Source organism: Geotrypetes seraphini, chromosome 6, assembly GCF_902459505.1.
Source record: "Geotrypetes seraphini chromosome 6, aGeoSer1.1, whole genome shotgun sequence".
Taxonomy (NCBI): domain Eukaryota; kingdom Metazoa; phylum Chordata; class Amphibia; order Gymnophiona; family Dermophiidae; genus Geotrypetes; species Geotrypetes seraphini.
Genome location: NC_047089.1, coordinates 223,303,485 through 223,313,604, shown reverse-complemented (window position 1 = coordinate 223,313,604; position 10,120 = coordinate 223,303,485). Strand labels below are relative to the sequence as shown.

The 10,120-nt window shown below is 43.9% G+C and overlaps 1 pseudogene; it reads right to left on the bottom strand.

Annotated features, from left to right (window-relative positions):
• Window positions 1-7,016: 7,016 nt before the first annotated feature.
• On the bottom strand, window positions 7,017-8,977 carry LOC117362956 (annotated as a pseudogene).
• Between the last annotated feature and the right edge of the window lie 1,143 nt (window positions 8,978-10,120).

The following is a 10,120-nucleotide window of genomic DNA, read 5'->3' as shown; positions in this document are numbered from 1 at the left end:
TTCTTAAAACCAGCTATTAAATATTTAATACAAACAAGTATTATCTGAATCAATTCAATTTTAATCTTATCTCCCACAGTTCATTTCATTACAGTACTTTTACAACTTACCAATACTTGATTTATTAATAAATATCAGAATAATTTAGTCAGTGAGCCTAATCCCCATCACTCACACTGGGTCCCTGCTTGAGTCATGCTTAGTTTACTGGTAGGTGAAAGGTGTTTTAAAGATTTTGATGAGGTCTTAGTATGAATGAAATGGAATGTATGTGAATTATTTTGTATTGTAGGCGAAGTTGTGATGTTGATGAGTCTTGCAAACATAGCTCCTGAAGACACCAGGTGGCGAAATTCAATTTTGTGTTGAGCTGAATGCTTTATGAATTGAAGAACAAGACCATCATGAGGACAGAGAGGCCTGCCGATTGTGTTTAAGAAACTGTGATTTTCATGTGCTAAACTGTTGTGCAACTCTCAGTTTGAAACCTCTCTGACTAGATGATCATGGACTAATGAACTAACCAAGTAATCACAATGACTGTAGTATGTGTGTGAAAGTTGGAAAGTGAGCTGAATGCTTTATGAATTGAAGAACAGGACCATCATGAGGACAGAGAGGCCTACCGATTGTGTTTAAGAAACTGTGATTTTCCTGGGTTAGACTGTTGTGCAACTCTCAGGGCTCCTTTTACTAAACTGCGAAAGCGTTTTTAGCGCACACTAAACCCGCGCTACGTGGCAATGCTGGCATTAAGGTCTAGCATGCGCGCTAAAACCGCTATCACAGCTTAGTAAAAGGAGCCCTCAGTTTGAAGCCTCTCTGACTAGATGATCATGGACTAATGAACTCATGGACTAACCAAGATCCAGTTTTGGATAAAAGTAATCACAATGACTGTAGCATTTGGGTGAAGGTTGGAAAGTGAGTGTGAGTGATGGGGATTAGGTTCACTGACTAAATTATTCTGATATTTATTAATAAATGAAGTATTGGTAAGTTGTAAAAGTACTCTAATGAAATGAACCGTGGAAGATAAGATTAAAATTGAATTGATTCAGGGGGTTACGTGATGATGAGTTAGAGAGCAGACGTGTGAGTCTCGAGCTCCTAGGCCCCGCTCTCCTCAAAGGCAGCCCAGAATCTGTCGGCTGGGATAGTGCTAGAGGCCATTAGAGTAGGGTTAGAGTCAGTGAGCGCCAGGGAGTTGTAGGAGACTGCAGATGGGAAGGAGCATCGTAAGGTAGTGACCTTTTCATTGAAGAATTTTGCTAGAACTTCGGCTGAGGGAGAGGAGGGGAGAGAGGTGGAGTCTTTTTTGGAGGTTAGAGAGCGCCAGATTTTGAAAAGTGTACTACTCTGGTTGTTGGATCTGGAGATTTTCTCACCGTAGAAGTTCTTCCTTGCTTTTTTTAGTGCTGAATTGTAGAGCTTAATGTTGGCTCTCCAGGACTGTCTATCTATAGGGGAGTTAGATTTTTTCTATTTGCGCTTCAGGGCTCGACATTTCTGCTTTAGTTCTCTGTGATAAGGGAGGTACCAGGGGGCTTTGCGAGGGTAGGAGATGGATTTGGTGGAAAGGGGGGGCGAGGGAGTGGTAGGTGGACTCGGAGAGGGCAGTCCAGTTATGCCAGTTGGATTCAGGGTCTGCAGGCTTAGGAGCAGAGGAGAATTATTTGAGAAATTTTTTCCAGAACAGGTCGCTTGAAATTTTTTTGTGAAAGGTGATGGAATTAGAGGAGCGGGGAGGAGTCCCAAGATGCGACATGAAAATGGGGAGGCAGAAGGTCCCAAGGAAGTGGTCAGACCAGGGGACATGAAATGGGCGGACCAGGCCTTTTGTTATCTCGGCATCCAATTGACTCCTTTGGTTTCTTCCATCAAGCAGGCTAATTTGCGTTTGCTATTTGACACAACCTGTCGTCGCCTGGAGGGCTGGAGATTTTTTTCCCCTTTCGGTCCATGGCCGCATTCACCTTTTTAATATGGTTGTTTTTCCCCAATGGTTTTACGTTCTTCAGGTGTTACCCATCCGCCTTTTGCAGAAGGATCTCCATGCGCTGCATCAGCTTCTCTTTCGGTTTCTATAGGGGGGGAGAAAGCCTCGCATGGCTTTTCATTACTTGTTGGGATCTTGGTCAAGGGGCGGCATGGGGGTTCCCGATTTGAAGAAATACAATCAGGCTTGTTTGCTTCGTTACTTGGGGGATTGGATCTTGGAACAACACACCTACACTTGTTTCGATTATGAATTTGCCTTCTACCATCCTTGGCATCTGTCTTCTTTGTTACATGCTCCTCGATCTTCTCTCCCATCCCATTTGAGATCGAGTTTTCTGCTGGGTTCTCTCTGTGACTGTTGGAGGGTATTGGTGCTGGGCTGGGGGGGGGGGGACGTCCCAGGAGTGTCTGATTTGCTACCCTGAAGGGGAACCTTCAGTTCTTACCTGGCCAGATGTCTGCATCTTTTAGACGCTGGACTCAGTTGGGTTTCACTGTGTTGGAGCACATCCTTACCCTGAGGGCACGCTTCTACCTTGGCACACTTTTCATCTTCGCGATGGGATTCACACCACTGATTTTTTTGCTTACTTGTTACTTATTATGTGCGCTCTTTGGCAGTGGAGGGTCTGCAGTTGGGTTTGGGTGGTAAACTTTGTGCCTTTTTTGCTCCCTTTTCGGAGGCCTGTTGGTTTCAGCATTACATCAGGCGCTGAATGCTATTGCCCCGCCTCGGATGTGAGATTCCCTGTGTGCTTGTTGGGCTCCGGACTTGGGCTTATGGCCCACAAATCTGGATGTGGCCTGCCTTATTAAGCGTATTCCGACCCTTTCGGTTTCGGCTGAACTCCGGGAGTGTCAGTTTCGGGTGTTACATCGTGCTTACTTTACGCGAGTCCAACTTTTTCACTCGGGTTTAGCTGAGTCGCCGCAATATGAGAAATGTTCCCGTGCTCCTAAATCCTTTTTCCATGCCTTTTAGAGCTGTTCTGTGGTCCGGGCTTTCTGGAGGCGGGTGATTTCGTTACTTGGAGCTTCTGTTGGGCCGTTCTATACCTCTTACTCCGGCTGGGTTTTTGTTGGATAATTACGAGGCTTTTTGTTTTCTCCCGGGGGTAGGTCGGTTATTTCTGCGGAAGGCGAGCTTAGTGGCTAAGATCATTTGGGGGAATGGGTTCGGATCGGGCTCCTTCTTATTGGGCTTGGCGTAACCACTTGCATGCTCTGATGCTGCTTGAGAGGGGTCGAGTGCGTCATTCTTTGCGTCAATCGAAGTTTTTTTTGCAGGAATGGGGTCCTTATATTTACTCTCTGTCCCCTTGAGCCTACAGTTTGATTCTTAATACTTTGCTTCTTTGATTCCTGAGTGGTAAGGGGTCCGCGGTCTTGGGGTGGCCTCCTCCCGGCTTCTCTCCGTTTGTTTTTTTTTCTCTCTCTCTCTCTTCCTTTTTGTTCTTTTCTCTTTTTTCCTTTTCTTTTTCCTCCTCAGGAGGTTCATTTTCTGATTCTTTGGGGCTCATCAGAGTCCAGGGCCTTGATTGTTCTGCTTCTGCTTGGTTCCAGTCCTGACCTCCCCCTTGGATGTGCTGGATAGGGTTTCTGGTTTTTGGTTTTTTGTTGGGGGTTTTTTGTTCTTGTTGGGAGGGGGCGGTAGGGTGGGTTGGGGGAGGGGGGATCTGGGGTTTGGGATATTATTGCTGTACGGCTTTTGGTGCACCTGTGTGTTCTTTGTTGTATTCATTGCCTTTCTTTCTTTGCCTCTGCTGTGCTCCATAAACCAATTGTTTCCCGTCCACATGTCAATCGAACTATGGGAGATCAGCTCTATTTTTTCACACCATGTTTATTGATCTTATGGTCATTTCTTTCACCTTTGTTCTTTGCTACTCTGTCTGTTAGACCTTTTTTTTAATAAAACAGACTTATACCTAAAAATTGAATTGATTCAGATAATACTTGTTTGTATTAAATATTTAATAGCTGGTTTTAAGAATTTGAGTTATCCAATAGGCAGCTATTTAATTATCTGAAAAAACCCCAAGTTTAGGCTTTAGGTTATGCATATTCATTGGGGAAATCCTGAAAACCCAACTGGATTGCGGCCCTCGAGGACTGACACCCCTGATTTAGACCTTGCTTATCCCATAATTCTAAGTAGACTGCCTTAAACTTGCTGTCAGTGTTGGGCAGGATGAGCTGTGAATACTATATACTTACCCCTCCGAATCTGCAGTTTCAGCATCTGCGGATTCGGTTATTCGAGATTTTTAAACAAAAAATAACATTTTAATTTTTCGGGCTATTTTAAGCCCTGTAAGCCCCCCCCCCCCTCCTTAAGCATTACCTGGTGGTCTAGCGGGTTTTCAGGGCATGAGCGATCTTCCTACACTCCTGCCCCGTGCAGATCGCTCATAGGAAATGGCTGCCTTGAACTCTCGTAGTCTGTCGAGACTACAACGGAAGCTCAAGGCAGCCATTTCCTATGAGCAATCTGCACAGGGCAGGAGCATGGGAAGATTGCTCCTGCCCCGAAAACACGCTAGACCACCAGGTAAGGCTTAAGGGAGGGCTTACATGGCTTAAAATAGCAGGGGGGAAGCGTGGGTTAGGGGCAGAACCGGCCCGAATATTATTCATGGTTTTTTAATATTTGTGGGCCGGCTCTGTCCCTAACCCCCGTGGATACGGAGGGAGAAGTGTACTTCTTCCCTGTTGATGTAGTCATTGGAGTCTCAAAAACCATAAAAATATGTTCCAAGGGAGTAACTCCACCTGCAGTCGCAATGTAACTAGTAATAGCATCCTGTGCTTGACTTATTTTACACTTTGCATATTCTTTTGAGCTCGGTTTGCTTACCCTCTAAAACTTGAGAGATGAGAGTCCAAGCTGAGTCAGGCTGGAATTGGCCTTATTTGAAGAATCAAAAGTATCCACATCATCATCATCAAACTCAGATTATATTAAGGGGCCAAAATCTAAAACACAGGCTAAGTCGCGGGCCAAATTTTTTATGTTGGTAGACCATGAGAAAATGATGCAATGCTTAGACGCCATTGGTATCAGAGCTGAGGTACTAAACTGGTTTCGTGGCTTCCTCACATCCCGTTCTTACCAGGTACGCTTTAACAACAAACACTCCGACACCTGGAGCAACTCATCCGGAGTGCCACAAGGGTCACCGCTTTTCCCACTGCTTTTCAATATCTACATGTCCTCATTAGGTGTGAAACTAACCCAACTAGGAATAAAACTATTCAGCTACGCAGATGACTTTACGATCATCATCCCATTCGCCATTGTGAGGAGTGTGTGGCGCAGTAGTTGGATCTACAGCCTCAGCACCCTGGGGTTGTGAGTTCAAACCCCACGCTGCTCCTTGTGATCCTGGGCAAGTCACTTAATCCTCCATAGCCCCAGGTACGTTAGATAGATTGTGAGCCCACCAGGACAGATAGGGAAAATGCTTGAGTACCTGATTGTAAAAACCGCTTAGATAACCTTGATAGGCGGTATATAAAATCCTAATAAAAACTTGAAAACTTGAACTTGCCAACTCCATCTCGGAAACCATTCCCAAGGCATCCGATGCCATAAATGAGATGGAACAATGGATGACAGATTTCAAGCTCAACCCAGAAAAAAACAAAATTCTTCGTTGCCTCCCCTCACCCGCTTGACAATAAAACCCCACTGTGCGTCAATAAACTCAACTACCCTATTCAGCCCACCATGAAAATACTAGGTGTTATTCTAGACCAATGCCTAACAATGAAGGAACAAGTGGATTCCCTATTCAGAAAAGGTTTCCTTACTCTCTGGAAACTCAGAACCATTAAATCATACTTTGATACGTCAACATTCAGAATCCTAGTGCAATCCCTCATACTGAGTCAGCTTGACTACTGCAACATCGCCTATCTAGCAATCTCACAAAAGAATATGAGACATCTCCAAATAATGCAAAATGCTGCGGTCAGACTTATCTTCGGGCTGAAGAAATTCGACCATGTGACACCCTACTATTGGCAGCTGCACTGGCTACCAACGGAAGCCCGAGTAAGGTTTAAATTTGCCTGCCTCTGCTTCAAAGTACTATACGGCCTGACCCCCAAGTAAATAACGGACCTTTTCGCATTTTCTAATAACAAACTCAAGAGAAACACACACCCAAAACTCATTTCCCCTCCAGTTAGAGGCTGCAAAATGAAAAAACACCACGAACACCTTCTCTCTCACCAAGCAGTCCTACGGGGCAAAGACCTAGACCAACTGCTTTCGCCCACTACATACGGGGAATTCAGGAAATGCCTAAAAACATATCTGTTCCAGAAATACCTAAACAATTGACCCGCTCTCCCTCTCCCTCCCCCCTCCCTATTCCACCTGAACTTATAGCACTGTTATAAATATAATCTGTTATCTTCATCTTATCGTAACTTTACGTTGCTATTTATCCCCAACAGGTCCTGTCGGACATTACCTACTAAAATGTACATATTACATTTTCGCTCAGCAAATTGTATTTCTATACTATTGCCTCCTGAGGTCTCTGATCTCTGTATTTCCTCTGAATATCTACTTATTGTATTTCGCTGAATGTCCAGCACTCTTGATTGTAAACTGCCTAGAAGTCGCAAGATTGTGGCAGTATAGAAGAATAAAGTTATTATTATTATTATATTTAAACAATTTTTATTGATGACAACAGAACATAAAAACCAAAAGTAACAAAACCAACCAGGTAAAGACAAATACAATTAGAGAGGAATCAAGAAGTCCAAGTCATCGATTTCCCCCCCCCATATCAACCACGAGATACTTAGTAGAAGTATACTGCAGATCCTTCCTCACCTTGAGACACCATTCCACATGCCATCTACGTGCATTAATAATGTTCTGAAAATAACAACAAGCACAAACTATAAGCAAAACAGTTAAATTACAAACTCAATAGTTTTTTTAAAATATATTTATCTATAAATTCTACATTTGAAAATTTAGGTTTTAAAATTGTTCACCTATTTGTTTTCTGGCCAGATGTCTGAGATCGTTTTCCCCTGGTCAGTGAGTCAATGTCTGGTTTTATGTCTTGTGCTGTAGCAACCCGCAAAACAGCATGGAAGTTGTCATCGGTGATACGTGATCTGTGCTTGTTCTTGTTTAGATTTATTATTGAAAACATCTGTTCACACAGATAGGTGCTTCCAAACATGGGCAAAACACAGGCAGCATGTAGTCGGTGCTGTGGCATCAAGTCAGGGGACAGTAGACAGTAAAGTCTTCTATCATGACATCCTGGAACTTTGCTCTCAGGCCACTATTGATTTGAAGCTCTATTAACTCCATCTGAAGGTGATGGGGTGCACTGTTGATGTCGGCTGTGAAAGGACTGGCAAAGATGTCAAAGTCAGAGTACTGTGCTCTGAAGTCAGAGAAGCGCCGATCAAACTCATTAATTAACCGGCTCACTTTGGTAGCCAACCGAGCACAAGGAAAAGCACCGGAAAAGGAGGCTGAGATGCTCTGACAAACAGGAAATCGGGCAAGATTGTCCTGTTCCACTTGGGACTTCCATAAGAGAAGTTTACACTGGAATGCTGTGATCATATCAGACATCTTTATGATGACTTGTTTGTATCCCTGCAGCCCCTTATTCAGTTGGGCGAGATGCTCAATTAAATCACACATCATAGCAAAATCACAAAGCCAGGTTGGATTTTGACAGTTCAGGCAAGGGCTTTCCCTTATTTTGCATGAAAAGAGCAATTTGTTCCCTGAGCTCAAAAAATCGTTTGAGGAATGTACTCCTGCTCAGCCACCTTACTTCTGTGTGGTATGGCACGTCTCTATACTCTGCACCTATCTCCGGTAAAAACAGCTGGAACTGGCGGTGATTCAGGCCATGTGCCTGTATAAAGTTTACTGTTTTTATGACCGTGGTCATTATATCATCCATTTCCAGAACCTTACCACACATAGCTTCTTGATGGATAATGTAATGATAGGTAATCAGATGTGTGTGGCAGTCACTTTTTAGCATTTTCTCCTTCATTAGTCCAAACAAGCCTTTTTTTTCTCCACACATTGCAGGTGCGCCATCAGTAGTTAGCCCCACCAACTTTGCCCAAGGTAATTTATTAATATTTATGGACATCTCCACCGCCTCAAAAATGTCCTTCCCTGTTGTCGTCCCATGCATGGCAGCTATATCCAAGAGTTCCTCACTGATAGAGAGTTCCGTCTTCACGGCTCGTATAAATATGGACAGCTGTGCTGTATCAGTATTGTCTGTGCTGTCATCAACAGCTAATGAAAAAGCCAGATAACTGCATGCCTCTTCAGACAGCTGTGTTTTTAGATTTCCTGCAAGATCCTGAACTCGGTCTGCAATGGTATTTCTTGACAAAGTGACATTTTGAAAAGTCTGTATCTGGTCGGGGCACACCTGCTCACATACTTGTAGCATGCATTGCTTCAAAAAGGCACCCTCTGAAAAACACCTGGAAGATCGGGCGATTTCTTCAGCCACAATAAAGCTAGCTTTCATTGCTGCATCATTTTTGGCTATAGCTTTAGTAAACATTTTCTGCTGCAATTGTAGTCTCTGCTTTTTAATTCTTGGACAATTTTATGTCTTTCTTGAAGGGTATATTTAGCATATTTAGCTCCATGTTTGGTGTCAAAATGCCGACGTATATTGTACTCCTTTATCACTGACACTACCTCTTAATACAAAATACACACCGGTTTGTCTTCATGAAGCATGAACATATATTCACTTTCCCATCTTTTATTAAATTGCCTCCCTTCTGCATCAACTTTTCTCTTGTTGGACATTTTGAGAGTGATTCCTTTCTTGTTCTTACCAGTTTTATCTGAGGTAAGTGTATCTGACCTATCTATGTGAGGGGAATGGAGCCACTGACTGTGCTGAGGTAGAGAGGCCTGTGTCTCTGAATCTGAGTCTGGAGACATTGCTCGTTAATTCTTTTTTTCTTGTGAATTTCAACCAATATCATGTACTAATATTAAAACATCAAAAACATTAATCTGCACTTATCTTAATGATTGCAGGCAGCCTTGGCCTGATGGCCGGAATACCAGCTTTTTCAAGGGTTCTCAAGGGCTGCTGCTTGAACCTGTAATAAATACATAATGTTATCTCTTTACTTTTAAAAAAACTTATTTTAAACCACCAACTTGCTGAAAACTTTTTTGTGTGTGTCAGCAGAGAAAAACCCAGACTTGCAAACACAGAGAAGTTTCAGCACTTCACTCCAGCTCTTGGGACATCCAATTGAGCATTCTGGGCCGTACATATCGAGCAAGGGAGCGCTATCCCTAAGCTTCCAGTAGACTATTTTCCTTTTAGGGGCTCACACACTCTCCCTCCTCAAACTGAAAATCTGGACCCAAAGAGCCGAGACTGGGGAGGAGAAAGAATGGAACAGGGCATCTATCCCCAACATTATGCAGCAAAAGGAGCAAGGAAAGCAACCTGTCTGTGCACCTCTAATACTCCTCCTCCTCCTCCTCCAAAGTGGCAAAGCGATGACTCCAGCTATTCCCTTGCTATTCCCCCATCTTCCCAGAGTCAGCCTTACCCTTCTCTACTCCCCCACCCCTCCCTGTAGCACAGCATCAGCTTAGCCCTACCTTTCTTTACTCCCTCTCCATAGCACCTTCCAAAAGAAGCATACTAGCATATAACATAAACCAGTGTTACACCTATGGACTGGCGGAAATAAAAGAATTATTTTGTGGACCGGCAAACTACTAAGACTGAAATATAAAAACCCCATCTCCACCCCATCCCCGCAGCTCGTTCCCTGTCCTTTCCCCATGAACTCGGTCCCCATCTCCATCCCGTGTACAGGGATTGGGGAAAGAGAGATCCATGGTGAATCTCTCCCATTCCCTCTGTCATATCCACCATTTTTCACTCTCAACCCCTGGATCATGTGCAGCATTTTTCACTACTGCCCACCAGCCCCATGGCCAACGTTTCTCCTTCTATCACCCCTCTCCAGCACCATGCTACACCTCTCCCTCTATCACTATGTCCAACATTCCTCCCCCTTGCATCCCCTTCAATCTGTCCCTCTGTTCTCTCCCCAC